At 34.0% G+C, this 24,507-nt stretch overlaps 1 long non-coding RNA gene across 1 annotated transcript; it reads left to right on the plus strand.

The window, feature by feature from the left end:
• Positions 1-3,148: 3,148 nt before the first annotated feature.
• On the plus strand, positions 3,149-9,168 carry LOC128247669 (uncharacterized). The gene is made up of 4 exons (XR_008264027.2): positions 3,149-3,298; positions 3,832-3,902; positions 4,639-4,699; positions 8,895-9,168. It is a non-coding gene; the product is annotated as an uncharacterized LOC128247669 (long non-coding RNA).
• Positions 9,169-24,507: the final 15,339 nt, after the last annotated feature.

The raw sequence follows: 24,507 nt of genomic DNA on the forward strand, positions 1-24,507 counted from the left end.
ATATATATATATATATATATATATATATATATATATATATATATATATATATATATATATAGTTGGAATTTACACAAAAGGAGGAAAAAAGCAAAAGACGAAGATAGATGTGTAAACAACAAACAGATGTATTATTTTAACGCTCGGGAAGGTGGGAAAGTATCTTACGTTTCAAGCCTACCCTCTTCAACACAAAGGAATAAGAGAAAAAAGACACAGAATAAAATGAGAGAGAATAAAACAGAGAGAATATATATATATATATATATATATATATATATATATATATATATATATATATATATATATATATATATATTATTTTGTTTAAAAGAGTTCCAACACTGTCTGTTTTTTATGTTTTATTTATATTCCTGCAGAACCAATGTGGGATATAGAATATGGAATATACAATATATAATATAATATACAATATATAATATAAAATAAAATAAAATAAAAATGGATGGCACCATGAAAGAAAGTATTGAATGTAGATGAACTATTGAGTGTTCAATATAAAGGATCAAACATATAAATATATAAATATAAATATATAAAGGCGACTCGAGTTTCAGGGCTATTTCCCTTCGTCATGGCCGAGTCTGTTAAAGTCTGTCATACCGGCCATGACGAAGGGAAATAGCCCTGAAACTCGAGTCGCCTTTATATATTTATATTTATATATTTATATATTTGATCCTTTATATTGAACACTCAATATTTCATCTACATTCAATACTTTCTTTCATGGTACCATCCATTTTTATTTTATTTTATTTTATATTATATATTGTATATTATATTATATATTGTATATTCCATATTCTATACCCCACATTGGTTCTGCAGGAATATAAATAAAACATAAAAAACAGACAGTGTTGGAACTCTTTTAAACAAAATAATATATTCCTCTATACACAATCATACAAAAAAAACACCTTTTTTGTATTTATTTTTACTCGCATATATATATATATATATATATATATATATATATACACACGCACGCGCATTCTCTCTCTTTTTCTCTTTCACACACACACACACACATATTATTGATGTGGCTAATCGCAATTTGTGAGCGTGGTTACTTGTCAGTACCGTCATAACCAGAAATAAGAGTCAAAACGTGTCTTAGCTACGTGAGAGCACCTCTCTAACGACTGACAAGGGAGACAAGCGAGATGGAGTCATATCAGTGCTGATTTCATATATCAGACTTACTGATCTTTATAGAAATATCTTAATAAAAATATACAGAATATGCTATGGTAGTCACAGAGCTTAATCTATTTGTTGCCCAACAATCTCAAACAGAAAAATGAAATAATTATGAGAATTTATCATAATATTTATTGTTTACTTAGCTGAATAAGAACAGCCGTAATCCGGGCAACGCTGGGTCATTCAGCTAGTCTTAAATATTTCAAAAACAAAAAAAAAGAAAATTTCATTTTTTGCAAAATCTCAATATTTGGTATCTTTAACACCGAATCAACCTTCAGAATCTCCGAATGAATTCCATCATCATAAAGAACACCTTCATATTTGCTATCACTATTTCGTAATGTTTTCTTTTTAATTTTTGAATCATTAGACAGCGGCCATACTAGGACATTCCTTTAAACAACTTTATTCAAACAAATCGATCCCGGTATTTATTATTCATATTTTTTTGTTTAATGCAGGGTGCTTAATTTGTCGGTCAGTTTTGCCTATCGGCTAAGTTACGGTGGCGTAAGCACTCCAAACCTCGTTGTCAAGCAGTGCTAGAGGACAAACACAGACACACGCAAACACTCACAGAAAAAACACACACATACACATGCACACACACACACGCACACACACACACTCAGACTCTTAGTCTCACAGACTAATATATCAATCTGTCTATCTAACTTATCTATTTATCTATCTATCTATTCATATATGTGTGCATATATATGTGAATGCGTGTGTGTGTGTGTGTGTGTGTGTGTGTGTGTGTGTGTGTGTGTGCGTGTGTGTGTATTTTCTTTCAACGTCCACCTATCAAATCCACTCACAAATATTTAGGCACTTGCCCACGGTGCCTCGAAGAAGGGCGGAACCCGGTACGATATGGTTGACAAAAAAACCCTTTTACCACACACCTGCACCTCCACGTCCTCTACCTCTTCATTCCTATCATCCCACAGATAATCTTCTGTATCATCCAATGCTTTCAAAATGCCAAACCTTTCCAACTATTTGTCAATAACGTGAATTTTCGTCTTCCCCATGGATCAATGATCCTTTCACAGACGAGAGAAAGTGTTACACCCTGCATACTTCTCTTCTTTCCTGTATGATTTGTTTTATTTCCATCACACTTGTAGTTATTTCACATAATGTTTCATCGTGGTTTATTGATATTAACATCTAATGCTTGCAAACCACTTGTAAATCTGTCGAGATTTTACAGACGGTTACTTATCGAATGTTACCAACAACGATATTCCATTCTTGACGAAAGTGCCCGGAACAAACTCCTTAATTTTGTAGTCTATTTTCCACATACATCCTTATCCATTCAAACTTGGAGCATGCGCATACATGATATTTCTGTTTAGTTATCCTTTGATGGAGTGACATATGCAAATAATTCCACACTATTTCAAGAAAAATAGGGTCTCGAATTTTGCATGAGCTTGATCTTTTTTAGGAAAATATACGGTATTTCATATGTGAATCTTGATGCAAAATATAAGGTGGTTATGAATAAAATGTCATTGACCATACGTCTCCTGGATTAGGAATAGCCTGGATATTTACGACACTTTGGACTGCAGCCGCGATTTTTTGAAATCAACGTATGTTGTCATGTAAATTACAAAATATGAACATTATCGTGTTTTAATTCAAAAATTTGACGTTTCCAGAGATGAACAATTGCGCAATTGAGACATAAATTCGATATAATTTGAAATGACGTTTTCTAATCGCAAAGTTACACAGCTGACGAACTATATCAGTTTGTAAATATTGAATCACATTGTATAAATCATGCTGTTGATATATACGAGTGTGCGTGTTTGTGTGTGTGTGTGTGTGTGTGTGTGTGTGTGTGTTGTGTGCGCGCGTGCGTGTGTGGGTTTAGAAACGGCAGGAAGTAGAATTTAAGAAAGAGAAGAAAACGAAAACTGGAGCAAGCAAGGGTTGAAGGTGTTCTCCTGATAACTAACACTGTATAAGTATCATCGACAAGTTTGAAGGTTGCAGAACAGAAGGCTACTGAGCGCTTTATATAAATACTGTTCGAAGATAACAAGTATGTAATATTGAAATTTTTCCTTGTGGGTGTATGTTTTTTGAGGTACGGTGTTAAGATATCAATGCAACACATTAATACAATATACAATGAAATGTGAAGGAAAGATTGATTTTCGTTATAGAAAATATAGAAAATTGTTTTTGACTGTGTACATTTTACGTACAACATGCCGCCAAATGTAAATTGACAAGAATCATATAATTGTTTGGGGCAGAAATAAAAATAATACAGTAATAGAAGCCAGCTATCTTTCAAGTAAGGACGTTTTATTCACAGTTAACACTACGGACAATATTTATGGACTAATGCTTTGTGATTAAATTTACATTAGTATAATTACATGGTGTAATTAAATTGGCTATGTCACTAATTAATAAAATGGCGTAAGGCTTCAATTTCCAGTGAAATAAATTTGAACAGTTAAAAGATAATTTTTACCTAAATTTCTGTTGTCGACCTTTGCTTCTTTGTAAGAAAAAAAAAAGCTTGCGTTTTTAATGACTCTCATTGTTATATTTCTATATCAACAGGTTCGTGATGAAAGGCATCAGTGTCCTATTGTTTTGTGTATTCATTTCACAAACTGTCTCGTATCAACCGAGTAAGTATGATTTCAAATTCCTTGTACTTTATAGTCATCTAAAAATGTAATGGGAGAAAAGAGGGAAATCAGAAAAGTGGAAAGAAGGAAACTGAATAAACTACCTCAGCAGTATTTCGGATCTATCCAGTTTATATGTAATTACAGCTTACAGATAAATAACTCTCCGTTTAATGACACTGCACTTCGGAATTACGCTTCTTCTGTATAACATTTAATTAACAATTTAACTGACTAATATTTTATATACAAATCTGGAAGTATTTTAGTGGTGACCGCTCATCTGTTACTCCTACATAACATCAGAACGTAAACACGGACGAAATGTCACGAAGCATATTGTCCGTCGAGCTTACGGTTCTGCCAGTTCGTCGCAGCCTTTAGGACTCGTAATGTTTAAAATATTTACAGAATACAATCAGCAAGTGCTCCATATGTTTCATGTTTGTTTTTTTGTCCTTCCATTTTATTGCTCCATTGATTTTTTACCTTCTTTAGGTGTTAAAAATATCCATCACTACAATGAGGACCCATATTAAATGTCTGAGGGAGGAAATGTGTGTGTCAGTCGTCATAATATTGCATCTTTTTTTCAGATGGGGTTATTATAAGTACATTACACTCTATTTAATGAATTATCTGTTGAGCGCTACGTGGATATTTTGTTGTATTTGTACACAAAATTTTGGTAAATGGATATGCAATTCTTCCCTACATATTTTGATATCTCTTTCAGATAGCACTCACAACCATAAACAAAAAGGAACGTATGTAAGTTTGGGTAAACTGATTGAAAGGTAAGAACTACACATCTACATCTCTTATGTGTGTATATATATTAGTATTGACAAGGCAGTCAACTGGCAGAATCATTAACATTCTGGATAAAATACTTAGAGGCATTTCTTCCGGCTTTATGTTTTCAGTTGGAATTTTATGGGTGTTGACTGCGCTTTAATCGTTTCTGAGACGAAAAAATAAACAGTAGTTCAGATCTTGGGTCGATATAACACAGTAGCAGCCTCCAGCAACGTTTCAAGCCTTGTGCCTAGCGTTGAAATGCTTGTAACATTTGGCAAATCCATATTCTAAGACAGCTTCCAAATCATAGCTTGTGCATAAAAGAGAATCTGGAAGGGGAACATATGGAGCGAGATATATCGGAAAGAAAACTATTTTCATGAGTAAAAATCAAATAATATTTCTTTACATTAAGCCTACAAAATTTATTAACAAATGTATTGAGATATGCGCGCAGGAATGTCTGTGTCTTTCAGAACTTCACTTCGTAACCACAAAATTTGAGGGTTCAAATCCCCGAACAAGTTCTTCTACTGTTGCACCGGGCCGCACAATACCATCTCAACAAATGTAGGAGACGAAAATCCTTTCATATGTTCACTCTTCCGCTTACAGATTGTATTTGTAATGAGCGAGTTTGCTAGTATGCTTCATTTCTGACTACCTGACCTTATGCAGATTTTCTCTTAGGCATCTCATCACAAAACCAAGTGTACCAATTAATATTGGTGTAAACGGGAATTTATAACCTGTTTGTAGAAGTTGAGGGTTAGCAGCAGTTGTTCAGTATTATCCTCTCCTTCTTCTTTGGTTTTCAAAGAGATATTCACATCAACACGACTGAAGACATCTATGATGGTACATTCTTTTACTTGCCTCTACCAAAGAACAATATCTGACTGGTTATGTTTACATTACCAGGGGTTTTTATGGAACATTCCACTAGTATTCCTCGTGTATGTATTTATTTAACAACAGGAGATTTCTCCATATATATCCCAGGAAAATCTATTTTTCCTGAATGACATTTTAATATAATTTATTTGGAGACAGCGTCGAATTGCATAGGGCGGTATTATCCAGACATTTTCGGCAGCTGTTAATCCCATGTGCGATGTCTTCAAAAGAGATGTGACATTATGATGAATAGAGTTCCCCACTTTCAAGCCATACTGTTGCTATTCTCCTACGTTTTTTTTCTTTTTTTACTTCAAATAGTACAGGTTTCTTTATGAAATATATGAAAATTTGGTCCACCCATCCTCACACCCGATTATTTCCACCTGCCTGTTTATCAGTCAATATGTCGTTGGATTCGAAATGGTACTGCGGGAATGATTTGCGGCAGCGTGCGTTCGGTATGTACATAATGTTTAGGCAATTAATGGTCCTATAATTTTTTGCCAACACTGTGGTTTCACTGTGGGCAACACTATTCGTCGTATGTCGATCTGACATTCCGGAGAGCTTTTGAATACACATATTAGTGATTTCCGCAGAATGTCAACCTCTTTTACCAATATCCAACTATGAGGTTTCTTCCCGTTATGGAATTTGCCAAAACCCGCGGAGAATGTTTCCTGGTTAATTGCATATGACCTGCTGCTGATGTTGGTGCAATATTCTCTCCTTAGAGTAATTAACAACGAGACATTAAGTCTGAAATCTCACTTTTCGGTCCAGAATTACAATCAGCATTATTGAAGATATTCTGGAATCATTCTAGTATGTATATATTTCATTATTCCGTTTTATTTCAAGATTTCTCCCAAAATGCATGCATGCATGCATGTATGTATGTATGTATGTATGTATGCATGCATGCATGTATGTATGTATGTATGTATGTATGCATGCATGCATGTATGTATGTATGTATGTATGTATCTGCGTGTATGTATGTATGTATGTATGTATGTACGTACATAGTTTGTGTCTGTACCCAGTGCGCTTCGCAATCGTAAGGTAGTGACCAATAAGAAATGGCCGGTTTAAAAATAATTAGGAGTGGCTGTGTGGTAAGTAGTTTGATTCCCATCTACATGGTTCTGGGTTCAGTCCCACTGAGTGGCACTTCGGGCAAGTGTCTCCTACTATATCCTCGGGCTGACCAAAACCGTCTGAGTGGATTTAGCAGAGGGAAACTCTGTGTGTGCGTCCGTGTGCATGCGTGTGTGTGCGTGTGCGTGTGTGTATATATATATATATGTGTGTGTGTGTGTGTATGTGTGGTTTGTCTGTCTTTGTACCTCCCCACTGTCGCTTGACAACTGATGTTGGTGTGCTAACGTCTTCGTAACCTAGCGACTCGGCAAAGAGAGATTGATAGTATAAGTACTAGGATTACAAAGAATAAGCCATGGGCTCGATTTGTTCGAGCAAAAGCGGTGCTCCAGCATGGTCAAAGTCAAATGAATAAAACGAATAAAATAAGGAAGATTCCTGTGTTGGATTTGCTCCATCAAACTCTTGAATATTGGAATAAATCAGACATTTACGATGTTCAAAATTCTACTACCATAACGGGAATAGAAAATAAAACACACAAAATATGTAGATATAAATCTTTTATGTAGTGAATAAGGTTGGACAAGTGGTTAGGGTATCATATTCACAATAGTGAGATCGTAGTTTCAATTCCTGAATCGGGTAGTGCGTAGTGTTTTTGAGCAAAATACTTCATCTCGCCACTCTGCAATCAGTTCGACACCTCACACGTTGTAGACTGTGCACCTGTTCAGGCCTCGTTGATGTGATGGAGAGGGTGAGATTTTGTACGGAACATGCATTTGAACACTATAAATAAATCGTTTCTGTGCAGGACGGTCCGTGAAAGCTGAACGCAATAAGACGTCTTCGACAAGAGGGCAGAACAACTTCAAAGGGATTCATAAACAACATCTACTAATAAACGAGACAATATATTCTTTTCTACCCTAGGCACAAGGCCCGAAATTTTTTTATGGGGGAGGGGGGAGTCGATTAGATCGACCCCTGTACGCAACTGGTACTTAATTTATCGACCCCGAAAGGATGAAAGGCAAAGTCGAACTCAGCGGAATTTGAACTCAGAACGTAAAGACAGACGAAATACTGCTAAGCATTTCGCCCGGCGTTCTAACGTTTCTGCCAGGTCGCCGCCTTACCAAGACAAGATATTAGAAGTCTATTGGCAGAGATAGAATAAGACTGTAATTTATAACAACTACTTCGAGAAACAGTGACAAGTAGTGTATTACTATGATACACAAAACATTAAAATGTGATTGTTCCAAGTAGTTTCCTATTTTACTTTCTGGTTCTTGTCCCTTTAAATTGTGTGTTTGGAAGGACTATGTTTAATCAAATAAATTCTATAGACGATATTAAGATATACTTCAACATACAGAGGCAAAAACCATTTCAAAATGATAAATCTTTGCAACTGCTGTGATATTTGTATGGGATATGTTTATCACTCACCAGCGCTAGAGAACCGGTGTTGGTGTGTATACGTCCTCGAAATTTAGAGATACCGCTAAGCATTTCGCCTGTTTTTACGTTCTCAGTTCAAATTCCGCCGAGGTCGACTTTGCTTTTCATCCCTTCAGGGTCGATAAATTAAGTACCAGTTGCATACTGGGGTCGATGTAATCAACTTAACCTCTTTGTATGTCTTTGTTTGTCTCCCTCTTGTGGGCAGTAAAGAAATAAGAAACGTTAGCACACCGGGCGAAATACTTAGAAGTATGTCGTCTGTTTTTACGTTCACCACTGCAGCGTGCCAAAGATCCCAGCAATGCCGTCGCGCTTCAGGATCAGTTATTGCAACAACCGGGTTTCAGGGACCCACAGTTTTTTACTTGCCCCACGCTAAGTATTAGCAACATTTATTTTTTTAAATTTCCCTGTCACTGTCCACATCTGTTTGTGAAATTCTGGATATATATTTATATACTTAGTTGTTAACAAATTCGAAAAAATACGCTTATCAATCGCTAATAGAACAAAAAAATATGAGACGTGGTATTTGTTTCCAGTCTGCATGTTGTGATTTCAAATCCCGCCAGATTCTTTGGTTTCTATCGACGTCGATAACATAAACACCAGTATCCTCTAATCGCTTTCCCTGAAAATTCCTTACCTTCTCTCTTAATGAAATACCATAATTTAATAATAATTTTTATTTCCTATTATATTTTTTATTTACAGTAGCCATGTGAAGAGAGCTGCTTGTACAATGGGGTCCTGTGGAAAAGGCGTAGTGCTTCCTTGCTGCCCTGGTTATAAATGTGAATGTGATGATGCAGGAAATAAATGTATGTGTAAACAATGAGAAAATATAAAAACCATAACCTACAACTATGAATTTTCAACAACCCGATGTTAGTTGGATGATCGTATCTAATATCTAAAATATTTATGGTATTAATCCGTCAAACTTTAAAGAAATTCCAAGGAAATAAACGTATTAAATAATGACAAATTCTTAGTGCTTTATTCTTTGCAGTGCAATTTGTTTTTAATTTATCGAACGGTAACAAATTCTCAGTGCATTGTTCTTCGCAGTCTCACACGATATTATTGTTAACAAAATATTCTCCAGTTCAAATTTATATTTAAATACAAAGAAACAGGGGAAAAGAGAGATAAGAATGGAAAAGAGAGAAATAAAAAAATCGGTAAAGCAATATAAGATGGAGCGAGAGGGTTTGATGGACCACATACCCCAGAACAAATGGTGGGCTCAGCCGCGCCATGCGCTGATGATTGTGTCACAGAGAATGGCCAGCGACACTCGACGCAACAGCCACGTCACATCTCGGGGATCATTTATCCAATGGGCCATATTTATCCCTACCTTGGGGATGAAATCGGGATCCTAGAATTCCTGAGGTCTCGACAGTGACCGGCACTGTATTTATTGAATTTACAGCTTCATCGAGTGTTTGATATGGAATGTTTTCAACAACGTTTTCCCGTCCTTCATTAAAGTGCCCTAACTTGGTCCCAGATAGTGGAATACTTTACTTTTCTTAGTTCATCAGACTGTAAAGTGCAAGCTACTTTTATCCATTTTCCAAATCTGTCTTTATCCATCCAAACTAGTCCATGGATGGTATTTCTCTTCATTTCTTCTTTGCCAGAGTTTTTGTCCTCAGTACATCAGAACCCGAATCGGGTCATAACATTTCTCAGAATGTTTTTTGTTCTAAGTACATAAGAACCTAAGAAAATACTTAAGTAATCCTACTTTTCTTTAGGCCAGTGGTTCACATCGATGTTAATTTTCTCTCTTCTTTTTTTCTTTATCTTTCGATTTAGATTTATATTCTTTACCATGTTAGGAAGAAAAGGCATTTCGTTTATATTCTCAATAAATGAAAACTTGTAACCTTCTTTATGTCAATTTCTAATTAAGAATTGATGAAAGTGTAATATATTATGATTTCGATCAGCAATCAAGCGTTTTGCGATCTCAGATATCAGCTGAATAACTCAGTTACAAATCCCGTCCTTAATGTAGAACTTGTTTGAAATCCATTGTAAGCTGTGATGCAAATATACGTTATGACCCGATTTTTCTTATTTAATAATCTGTAACATAACGTCCCGAAGGAAACTGTCATGTAACTTCATGACACACAGATGTCGCTTTGACATTCATTGAGGACATTGACGTAACTGAGAATATAAATTTGAAATTGTTTGAAATGACTTTTTCTAATTACTTATCATTATTCTTCCACACAGGTGTTCAAGCTACATGAATTAGTAATTTATATAAGATATGATTAATGTGATGAGCTTCAATATTACTAATTCATGTAGCTTGAACACCTGTGTGGAAGAATAATAAGGAGTAGCAGTTAGAAGAAGTCATTTCAAACAATTTCAAATTCATATTCTCAGTTAAGTCAATGTCCTCATTGAATGTCAGAGCGACATCTGTGTGTCAAGAAGTTACATTACAGTTTTCCTCAGGGATGTTAGGTTACAGATTATTAAATATGCAAAATCGGGTCATAACACATCTTTGTATCACAGATTACAATGGATTTTTAACAAGTTTTGCATGATGAGCAGGATTTGGGATTGAGTTCTTCGCTGATATCTGAGATCGCAAAACGCCTGCCTGCTGATCAAAATCGTAATATATTACACTTTCAACAATTTTTATTTAAAAATCGGCAAAAGGAAGGTTACAATCTTCCATTTATTAGGAACATAAACGAAATCCCTTTTCCTCGTGACATGGTAGAGTATCGAAATCTAAATTGAAACATATAAAGAAGAAAAAAAATGAGATAGGAAACAGTGAAGTGAACCATTGGCCTAAAGGAAAGTAGGATTTCTTAAGTATTATATAGTATATATATATTAAGTAGGATTCTTTAAGTATTACATATATATATATATATATATATATATATATATATATATATATATATATATATATATATATATATCTATATATATATAAGGTGATAAACTAAGGAAAGGATTTCCTTCAAAGGGGTGTGTAAAACATCCAATTCACCTATACTACAGTTGAATACTTCATAAATATGGGTATAATGAAAATTACAAACAATAAATTTAAGATTCAACTGACAAACCAATAATTTATTTATATTATAATATAACATAATATAGTGATCTTTTATGTTATATTATATCGTATAATATTCATAGTATATTATGTTATATCATAATATAAATAAATCATTGTATTGTCAGTTGACTCTTATCGTTCTATTTAATTTATTGTATATATATACGTGAAGTATATTTGCCACTTAAATGCGGCTAGCCCCTAAGGGTGAATGCTACTGTAGCTTGTAGCCCCAGGAGAACACCTCCAGCTGGCTATTGACACACTTTCTGTGCCCTACTAGTATTTGCAAAGGGAAGTCATCCTTCCCATCGTCGACCTCACAGGATACGCACGGACTCGAGTTTCTGGGTATTTACCTTTCGTAAGCGCACGACAATCACCGGTCTTCGATGCGAAGGAGTCCCGATGCAAATACATATATATCCTTTTTCCAGTGACGAAATTTCAGAGATTTATTATTGATTGTTTACACTTTTTCGAGATCAGATCATATGCAATTAACCAGGAAACATTCTCCGTAGGTTTTGGCAAATTGCATAACGCGAAGACACCCCATAGTTGGATATTGGTAAAAGAGGCTGACATTCTGCGGAAATCACTAATATGTATATTCAAATGCTCTCTGGACTGTCAGATTGACATACGACGAATCTTGTTGCCCACAGTGAAACCACAGTGTTAGCAGAAAACTATAGGCCCATTAATTGCCTAAAGATTATGTACAAACTGAACGCATGCTGCAGCAAATCATTCCCGCAGTACTATTTCGAATCCAACGACATATTGACGGATGAACAGGCAGGTTGAAAGAATCGGGTGTGAGGATGGGTGGACCAACTTTTCATAAAGAAAACTGTACTGTTTGAAGTGGAAAAAGATGAACCAGAAGAGGATGGCAACGGTATGGCTTGATAGTGGGGAACTCTATTCATCATGATGTTATGTCTCTTTTGAAGACATTGCACATGGGATTAAAAGCTATCCAAAAATGTCAGGGTACTACCGACCTATGCAACTCGACGATATCTCCAAAGAAATTATAAATAAAATGTCATTCAGGAAAAATAGATTCTCCTGGAATATATATGGAGAAATCCCCCGTTATTGAATACCTACAGAGACATTAACATGAGGAATACTGGTGGAATATTCCCTTCAAAACCCCTGGTAATGTAAACATAACCGGTCAGATATTGTTCTTTGGTAGAGACACGTAAAAGAATGTACCATCACAGATGTCTTCAGTCCTGTTGATGTGAATATCTCTTTGAAAACCAAAGAAGAAGGAGAGGATAATACTGAAAAACTGCTGCTAAGCCTCAGCTTCTACAAACAGATAATAAATTCCCGTTTATACTAATATTAATTGGTGCACTTAACTTTTTGAGTAGATGCCTAACAGAAAATCTGCATAAGGTTAGGTAGTCAGAAATGAAATATACTAGCAAACTCGCTAATTACAAATATAATCTGTAAGTGCAAGATTGAACATATGAAGGGAATTTCGTCTACCACACTTGTTGAGATGGTATTGTTCGGCCCGGTGCAATAGCAGAAGAACTTGTTCGTTGATGATCTTTTTCTAGCATATTGGATGTCCACCTAGTGGTCATCCTTTCTTATACGCATGTACTACAATTCTTCTGAATTATCAGATTTTTTTATATTCTAGACCACTGGTTTTAAATTGAAATTAATATTCAATCTGTCAGCCAGCCTCAGTATATATATATATATATATATATATATATATATATATATATATATATATATATACTAATCCCCTCATATTCTTTATATAGATTTGTACCGTATCTCGCACTTAAACTGTCAGAGGTATCCTTAATTTTTAACAAGAGCATTATTTGTAATCATAGGTTCTTATCTAGCGGACTCAAATAGCGTTATTTATTACGATTAATGACAGCAGATATTGCTACCAGGTATAATGCTTTCCACTAACACCACCAGTCACCTAGTCATTTTCCCCACTTACTGTCCCATTCATAATGTACACATACGTCCAACCTTTAAAGGACACAAAAACGTAAGCCTAAAGACTTAATGAAGTGGAGAGACGGGTTGCTGAAGAGATTGCAAGAGTGCAATGAAATGATTTAACAAAAATTAAAAAAAATAAAAAAATAAATACAGTTTATAAATAAATAAAGGACTGAACCAGTGCGAGTGTTTATTACCGGCATAATGCCTCTCCCAAAGTTTTATTGTATTTCTTTCAACACACGTATTCACATCAACAATTTTGCACACCAAATACACTTACGAAATATATATATATATATGTATATATATAAAGGAAACCACTAGGTGGACTGTTTTGTTGCTTCGCTAAATTTTTCTTTGAAGACAATTCGGTCTTAGTAGATGCATTACATGTGATCTTCTTCTAGCATATTAACAGTCCACTTAGTGGTCTCCTTTATATATACATATACAATAATCCATTGAGATCTCAGATAAATTTTTCTGAATCTCCTGATTCTTTCGATGTGCTAGTTTCCTGGTATTAAATTGATATTAATTAATATCCAGTTTTTTTTACCTTACTGCTTTAATTTATATATACATATATATATATATATATTTGTCTGTCTGTGTTTGCTCTCTTCCCCACCTTCACTTGATAACCGTTGTTGATGCGTTTAGGTCCCCGTAACTTTGCGATTCGGCAAAAGAGACGGATAGAATAAGTACTAAACTTGCAAAGAATATGTCCTGGGATCGATATGTTGGACTAAATGTGCTGCCCCAGCACGGTTACAGTCAAATAACTGAAACAAGTAAAAGAATAACATAATAAAGATACATTCCAATTTTCCTAATTTCCCCTTTATATCTTATATAAGGTTTTGCGAGTTGAATATAGTTTTATCAATGTTTTTACGGCTGCCCTGATGTTCACAAGTTGTTGAACTTGTTTGCAATGAAGCAATGTAATGATTGACAATCAAAAAAGATTAGTATAAACTCTATATTATATAAAAACGTACAGTTTTGATGAATAGACTTTCCAGTCTATGTGGTGATAAGTATATATACGCAGGTGAGGGTGTATACGCACCTGAGATTAAATCGATGAATAATTAATGGTAAATTAATTCCCAGAGACGCACGAAGTTGATTAAAAGAAGGAAGATCGAATCAGTTGCAAATAAAACTAATATATTCTGAACATAGAAGTGAAATGATATCTTTAATAGAAAGTCGATAGAAAATAATCAGAAGAGTGCTCGGCCATAATTATTTAGTTAATTAACCTCTTGCTTACTTTTCGGATCACTTATTTTTATCCAGGGAGGTCTCAGGAACATATAAAATAAATCTGATAAAAATTGATGATTACTTTTCGTCTACTTATGTTCCATTTAAGAAGGACTATGATCAATATCTAACGAGTAAGGAGACACCGTTTTATACTGTATAAATTATTTTCCTATGAAGTAAATAATAATAATAATAATAATAATAATAATAATAATAATAATAATAATAATAATAATAATAATAATAATAATGATAATAATCTCGTTTTCATTTAAATTCCTTTCCAATAAATAAAACAGTGAAGCAATAAGCAATTATCGGGTCTTATAATGATCTTTTTATCTTTGAAGTGATTGCTATTGAAATAAGAACGTTTATCCTGGAGTTTTGATGTTGTAACCAAATACTACAGTCTTTCGATAATGTACGGTAGCAGTGAAGGAACTTCCTTTGTGATTTTGTAATCAAACATTGTGAAGATATATTATTGCGAGTCTAAGAAATTCTAAACGTTTGATTTTGTTTAAGATTTTCATCAAGAAGCTTGAAACCACATCTATTATTCTACTTCAAAGACAAATACAGGTATATCAAATACTTTACACCATCAATTTTCTACTTCTAGAGATGTGTCGTAATTACTAAACGATAATTAAGACCACTTCCATTTGCGAACGGGAGTCAATCTCAAGTATCAAGAATTCTCCAAGTTAACATGTCATTAAGGAAAAGTTCGGACTTAGTGTTTGGAGAAAAGAGGACGCTTGTGGACCCGTGTTTCTGGCTCAATAGTTACCCTCAGCACAATTGTCGGAACTTATTTCCAGTAACCATGGGAAAGAATTCAGATACCACATCTAGATAAATGTAAATCAGCAATTTTATGTTGTATGGTATTTCGTACACCTGCACATGCGGACATTGTTCAAATAAGTGCCACTGACACCTTTGAGTGATTTACTTTAGATAATTTTTGTTTAAATAATTTTGCAAACACTGTTTTATCAATATTCAATTGTCTAATATCTTTACATAATGATAGTTTTATTGTCACACTTTATCCAGTGCAATCTGATGGTTTTGTATAGTGGAGAATTCATAAAAAAAACAAAAGACGAAGACAGGTGGTGTAGACAACAAACAGATGTATTAGTTTAACGCTCGGGAAGTGATAAAGTCTTTAACGTTTCGAGCCTACGCTCTTCCACAGAAAGGAACAGAAGGAAACAAGGAGAGAAAATAAAGAATGTGTAGTGGGTAGCGATCTATCATGGCGAATGCCGAAACAGAGGGGAGCTACGAAGAAGGGGAGATAATACAGCAGTGGTGATCCCAAAACGAAGGTGCGTGTGCGTGTATATAAGAGAGCATGTATGCGCGTGTGGAAGGGGGTTGGTGAACTTGACGTGTGCGTGTGTGCATGTATAGGTGGGTGAATGAGGGTGTGGGTGCTGGGAAGTGGTCAGTGCTAGTGTGTGCGTGATGGTGTGATGTGATGTGGTGGTGTGTGGTATGGTTGATGTGCGGTGTGGTGATGTGTGGTGTGGTGGTGTTGGGATGTGGGAGAGGTGAGAGTGGGGAAAGCAAGGGTGGAGTGTGAGTTAAGCTGAGGGTGTGGTACAGATGGGGCATGTCGGAGTGGGTGTAAGAGATGGGGTCGTGATAAGATAGGATGAATAGGAAAGGTAAGGTGATGCTGGATTGTGTAGGGGTGGGGTTACAGGGAGGGGTGATGATGAAAGGAGAGGGGTAAAGGAGAAGGGGGTAGGAATAGAGGTGGGTGGGAGGAATTAGGTGTGATAGGGGAGGGAGGTTAGATGAAGAGTGGAGGAGAGTTGAGCCCATGTGACGCAAAGGAGTGAAGAGAAGATTAATCCCTATTCACGGCGAAGACGGGAGTCCGGATGACTCCTGTGCAAGGACAATCCGAACACAGACAGGAGTTGCAAAGAGTGACCGGTAGAGCGGAAATGGTGCGAGCCGGTGTGTCATTGCCGAATTGGATGTCTAGGAGGTGTTCCGTGAACCGGTCAGCCAAGCGGCGTCCCGTTTGCCCGATGTTTAGAGAAGAACAGAGAGAGGAGGTGATGCAGTAGACGACATTGCTAGAAAGAGTCAGTCATATGATAGGGCCGATGATGGGTGCCGGTGAGGAGGGTGGTGTTGGAGAGGTAAACGCAAGTGCTGCAGCGTAGGGAAGTGCAGGGGAACGAGCCAGGTTGAGAAGTTGGGTTAGAGAAGAAGCTGTGGACCAAGCGGTCTTGTTTTTTCAAGGAGGGGTGGGGTCGAGTAGCGGAGATGTGTGATGTGGGGGGTCGGATTGGAGCTGCCCGAAGCCTGGGTGAATGATACGCTGGAGAGGTTGGGCGGTAGGTGAGGGGAAACGGGAGACAGGAGACCTCTTCTCAACTACTCAGGGGCTGTGTAGTATTGCGATATAACAGGGGTGACGTAGCTCACACAGCCACTGTGTAGTATTGTGATATAACAGTTTTATCATTTAATAATGATTTAAGGTAGGGAGATGGCAGAATCGTTACGTCGGATAAAATGCTTAGCAACACTTCTTACGGCGCCTTGCTTTTGAGTTCAAATTACGCCGAGGTCGATTTTGCCTCTAATCGTTCTGTGATCGGTAACAAAAGCACTAGTCAAGTACTTGATGTAATCGACTTGGTCCCTCCCAAAAAATTTACAGACATTGCATCGAAATTTGAAACCATAATTTAACGAAGATATTTAATAAATATCTAGTTAATAAAATGTTCTATCCACGAGATGGTAAATATATCATATCGTACATATATGCATACATACATACGTACATACATACATACATACATACATACGTACATACATACATGCATGCATATATACATCATTGTGTATTAGTGCAACTCGAAGCAGATAAAGATAAAATTAACAGTGTTTAAATATGAAATTAAAATCCATTTAGATAGAAAATATGAAAGACTGCCCCTCAGACTCAAACGCACACTGTCGTAAACTTGACATGTTTTGCCATTAGGCCAAAGACAGTCATCGAATTTCTGTAACCATTTCGAAACATTATTCTTAGCAGTAAAAATATTGAGTAAGAAATCAATAGATGATGTGGAATTTCACATATATTCTATACCAAAATTTTTCGAATCCATCAAAAGTTCTTTAAAAAATATCTTTTTTATAAGAATAAATGCTGATAGAGCAGCCTAAGTTTAATTCTGCATTAGTGTCAAAGATAATATCTTAGAAAGTTACTAAAAAAAAGTAAAGGCTTGGGCAAGTTTGATTGAGAGATATTATCAAACTTGTCAGGATGTATGATACCTGGATGATTAATCTAAATTTTATATAAAGCTCATTATTTATATTACCAATTGGCAACGAGACAGAATCTCATTCACAAGATGTAATTTAGTGATACACTTGGTATGAATATCAACCTTTCTGAAAGAAATTAACTTCGGTGTCAAAATATTGCTTGCGCAAGATTTTGTTTATGGTGCATACACATATTTATGTACATGCATTTATAGCCATAAACACATATACGTACATATACACACGTTACCTCCATACACACATATGCATATTTATACATATATATGCATATATATGTATATATGTGTATAAATATGCATACATAAAAGTGTATAAATGTATGTGCATATATATGTATAAATATGCATATGTGTGTATGGAGGTAACATGTGTATATGTACGTATATGTGTTTATGGCTATATATATATATATATATATATATATATATATATATATATATATATACAAATCTCTATATATGTATATAGGTGTATATCAATATACGCATAAATATGAATGTGTCAATTGTAGGTATATATAGTAAGAAACAAATGTATATGTGCATACGCATAATATACATATATATATATGTGTGTGTGTGTGTGTGTGTGTACTTGTGTGCATAAATATATGCAAACACCTATACATATAGTTTGTGTGGTTGTGTGTGCGTGTACGTGTACGTGTGAATATATATTTCCATAATCCTAAACACAGCCAAACATGTACTAACATAAATCAGTGAATGACATTCAAAACAATGAAATTATATGACACTAATTGCACATAATTATGATTCCCCGTAATGTTGCCCCCTCTTACAACACAAAAGCAATTACTTTCGAGGGCAGCCGAATCTCAACTAACAACAAGCATTACTGACGTGCGCAATCTCTGTCATGATATGATCTGATGTAAAACTATGCACGAAGACTAAGAAATCGTTTCAGAATTATGAAAAGAGTGTAAAAAATATTGCACGTCACGTGTAGGTACAGATATTTTGGTGCTGAACAACGTTTGTATATTTTTATGTTACGAAAATGACAGGTAAGAGATATCCACGAAACGCTTCCACTTGTAGACGTACATCGTCAAACATTGGAAAATCATACTGTGGCGTGATCAGATCTACAAATAAAAAGTTATGTCTATGTGTATGCACAGAGCACACTTACACACGCACATGCACACACACACACACACACACACACACACACACGCACACACATGCACACGCACAAAACATAAAAACACTCACATATATACATTTCTCCCTCTTTATATATACATACATATATATATATATATATATATATATATATATATATATATATATATATATATATACATATATATATACAGACACATATATTCATACATGTATGTACAACACACACATTCATATATTTACATAGATACAAATATTTACACCTATACATATATACATACACATGCGTATATATTTATACACACATATATATATATATATATATATATATATATATATATATATATATACATATATATATATGTATAAATATATATGTATAAATATATATGTATAAATATATACGCATGTGTATGTATATATGTATAGGTGTAAATATTTGTATCTATGTAAATATATGAATGTGTGTGTTGTACATATATATATATATATATATATATATATATATATATATATATATATATATATATATATAGAGAGAGAGAGAGAGAGAGAGAGAGAGAGAGAGAGAGAGAGAGAGAGAGAGAGAGAGACAGGCAGACAGATAGACACATACACGATTGGCTTCCACAGTTCCCGGCTACTAAATTTATGGAGAAGACATTCATCAGCCCGTGCTACAGTATAAAATACTTATCCGAGTACCCATTTGTGAGACTGATACGGAAATCACGGGGCTGAAAAGCAAGTTTCTTAACCACACAGTTATACCTGCTCCCATAAAAAAAAAATAAAAGCAAGTTTCCGATAAATTCTGAACATTCGACCTTCAGAGTGTTAAATAGTTAAAATTACCACAACGCTAGAAATAGTCTATCCTATTTGTAATCTTTCAATATTTCTTAGCTATTTGCTACTATTGTTTCTCACTATATCACAGACTTAACCTTATACAAAATTGTCTACAATATGTTTACAATTTGATGCTACTTATTATTTAGAGCTTTCAAACATAATTGCTATAATGTAAATAAAGTGTATTAGTTTGTTATTATGTCCATAAACTATGCTGGAGCATGTATATAAATTCATACATTCATAAATGCATAAATATACATACATATATATCGTATTATAAATAACGTATATTATACAACAATCTATTATTAGATATTAACATAATGCATTATCTGTTGTTTGTCAAATACAGCATCTCCACTATCATAAATTTTGACTCAGGAATAACAGCAGTCATTTAGGCTCCTACGTAAAGCGAGCTGTAATTGTATTGAGCGACCAAACAGACAAATAAATGTTTCTACGTGACAGCATATCGTTCATTAATGATCATCTGATATTAATTTCTCAGGACAGAGCAATGAGTTATTAGAACTAATATTGTGCGGCGCCTTTATGCTTGAGTGATATTATGCTATGTTGTTCTTCATTATATTTTAATAACTGTAAGGAGTGGAACATGTTATGTATTAATAAGATGGTCATTGTTTTATACTTCATTGTGTTCAGGTAGTATACAGCAAACATAGAGACATCTTAAAATAGAGGTTCTGTATGAATTAGCTACGAGTCTACTTCTGTCAACCAGAATACAAAATAAACATTGAATATTAACTTGTATTTAAGTAGATGATTTTGTTTTTAAACTGCCATAATTTGAAATATAATTTGCATATTAATGTATTTGAGTTCATCTACTGAACTTTTAGCCTTTAAACATTTGATTTTAGGAGAATTGTCTGAAAATTAACTCCCGGTTTCTTAGCCATTTTTTAATAATATCGTCCACCACAGCAAATAAATAACGTTTGACAAGATGTAACATCACTGGACATATTCAAAACGAAATATGAACAAATAATACGGATAATTTATGGTTGACTATTCAAAGAAATCGGAGTTAAAGTTCTCGAAAGTTGAATAATAAATCGACCAATTTGTGTACATGACAATGATAGACAAAACATTATATTGTATTATATTTATTATAGATTGTATTTATTCATTTCAAATCATCTTGCTCCATCACTACCAAGCCACAGAATTGCAATCAAATCGACTGCCTTATTTTATCTAGAATACAACTAATTAATTAGCTTGCTTTCAGACTATTACAAATGAAATAATTAATTAGAAAATTATTCTGTGGGCAATAAAGCGATATAAATCGGTACAAATTATTACCAACTGTAGACAGAATTTTAATTATGATTTCATTTTAGATGGTATCCTATGAGAGAGGCCCAGAGCTATTACTTTCTCATTAGTTTTCATAGAAAATATACATACATGACAATTTCTGACTGATTTATGTGCAAAGAGGTGGAGGTTAAATTTAATGTATTTTCCAACTTCATAAATACAGATGGCCTAGATGTTTGAATAAAAATAATTATAAATAGAACACGAAATTTTGTGTAGAAACATGCAATGTACGCACAATACAAATGTTATGTATATTTACCTACTTGAATACATAAGCTGTATATTTGTTTCTTTATATTTGATAGGAAATGTTATGGAAAGAGAAAGTTGAAAGAATGCAATATTCAATTTCTTTTCTTGCAAATATTAATGCCTTATTCTTGCTTGATAACTTATTGAACATGATTCCTTAAATTGTGAATTCTTGCTTATTAATTTCGTTATGATGATTTAATTAAGAGTGATATTAATGAATCGCAATTAATATGTGTAAAGCGAGAAAGATTTGCTCATCGTAGTTGTTTATGCAACAAATTTTGAGGAAGTATTGTTTGAAAGTACATTTGTTTTACTAGAATTTATTCCAGCTTTCATTGCTTTCAGGTTGACAAAGCAATACTGGTATACAATAGATGTTTACCTGTACGACATCTAGAAGCCTTATGAGTGCTATACATTTTCCTTACGCATACAAAAGGATATTTGCCATTTTGACAAACTGAATGGCTTAAAGATAAACAGCAGTTTAAAATACACAGTTTCCAATAGTGATGGCTGTTGTTACAAAGGAGATAACAAGCCCCTGACAACATAAAGCGGGATTTTGTTAATTAAACAAAATGCATAGAGTTCACATTTTCCTTCACTTATTACGTGATTCTTACATATTCATGTAGGTAATAATCATGTTTCAGCATATTGCCACCGGTGACTTATTAATTAAACATTATTCAACAAAGTGAGACATTACGTTAAACATGGAGGAGGTCCTTGGAATGAGACTTTTTTCTTCCTGATGCTTTTTTAATTTAGGAATGAAGAGGAAGAGGGAACGTTTTTAGAGTTGACATAAAGCGTAACATTCGTTTGCGGGAGAAATCTACCTTTAATATTTTCATGATTATTTCTCCCTCATTCACAATCATCATTCAACATACCATTATCACAATGGTTGACATACCTGCTGAACCTTGCTAATAATAATGATTCGGTAAACTAGAAAATGGCACACTTAATACCAGGAATAAAACCACTCTTCTTAAGCAATTAGTGTACAAATATTAAATTTTAATCAATTAGTGAGCAAATCTTAGTTTTCTCAAAATAACCTCCTTAGAGAAAAACAGCATTTTTCTGTCACACGGATTTTATATGTACTAAGCTATAGAAGACCAAGCTGAAAAGAAATGCTTTCGTTATCCGGCATTATGATGGTCTTCTTCTGGACGACCTTACTACTATTAGATACATAAAATTCATTAGAAGTAGCACCATTTTATACCAGTTAAGTTTAGATAGAAGATTGTGTAGCTTAAATAATCTTACATGACTTCTAGATATCAGATTCAAGAAAGTAGCACAAACACGCATCAGAAAGGTACACATTAAGTTTTACCCACAAATACACATGAAATTGTTTCATTCATATCAATATATACGTCAAGTTCTGTGTACATTTAAGCACGTTTATGTCTATGTTGCATACATTTGGGTGTATTTAATACCTATGATTACCTTTTTATACATTCTCTATACATTTCTTATAGTCTTCACCGGATCGACTAACTTAACCCAAGGAGCTAGCTTTCCGCAAGAAGCGAACGAAACATTAAGTGATATCAGCCAACTGAAACTATTTTAAATAATAACAATAATAATAGCAATAAGTATAATGATAATAGTAATAATTGTATATATATATATATTTATATATATTTATACACACACACACATACACACACACACACACACGCATATATATATATATATATATATATATATATATATATATATTTTTATATACACACATCTATATCTATTTTTGGCTCAGAATGTGTATGTATATATATATATATATATATATATATATATATATATATATATATTGTGGATGAAAGACGGACGATGGAAGATACAAGAATATAAATATATATACATACATATATATATGTGTGTGTGTGTGTGTGTGTGTGTGTATGTGTATGTGTATGTGTGCATGTATGTCTGTATGTATGTATTAATAACGGTTAGTGCCATCTTCCCATAAAAATTAGCGTGCATGGGACTCGTTAACGAAAGTAATGTGAAAATGAGTCAATTTGTTATTAATTACATGTACCTCCAGCCAAATATATTAAGTGCTGCTTTCTACCGTTTATTCAATCAATCGTGTGTGTATGTATATATATATATATATATATATATATATATATATATATATATATATATATATATATATATATATATGTATGTATATATATACATATACAGAGAGAGAGAGAGAGAGAAAAAAAAAAGAGAGAGAGAGAGAAAAAAAAGAGAGAGAGTGAGAGGTTGAGAAAGAAGAAAGCGTCACGTAAGGATTGCAATAATTTCGATTCGTATTCTACGAATTCATTCAAAGAATCCCACATGAAAATTATGTATGTGTCCATGGATCCATCCACTTCTATCATACATACAACAGGATTATTTTCCCTGTCATGAATCCCATTATTCGGTTTCAATATATTCAAATTTTTGTTCTGTTATCTCGTCTATTACAGCTTCCTTTGTCAGCGGAATTTTCGCAAATGACATTAGGAAAAACCTGCAACGCGTTGCTGTATAATCTTAATATCTAGGGAATCCGAAGGAAAGAGCTTGCATGTTTCAATGTACGTTGTGTTTCAGCCATTTACATTCTTGCATTTTTTCGTGCAAACACGAATTCTATAATTTTCAACTACAGTCGCTCTTGTAGATTATTATTCACGAAAATATTTTGTTGTATGAAAAGACATTATTCAGCTGGTATTTGACTTCAGAGGTATTATGTTATTTTACCATATAATTTTGCAAAGCATGAAATCATTCTGATTATAAAATGAACAATTTATAGTTTAACACTAAAATATCGCAAGCAGAATAATTAAAATGAACAATATCAATATCTCTCTCCCTGGTACTCCGTCTGTTGCGATGACGAATATTCCAGTTTATC

This window comes from Octopus bimaculoides, chromosome 4 (genome assembly GCF_046866305.1).
Source record: "Octopus bimaculoides isolate indiv1 chromosome 4, ASM4686630v1, whole genome shotgun sequence".
In the NCBI taxonomy this organism is placed as follows: Eukaryota; Metazoa; Mollusca; class Cephalopoda; order Octopoda; family Octopodidae; genus Octopus; species Octopus bimaculoides.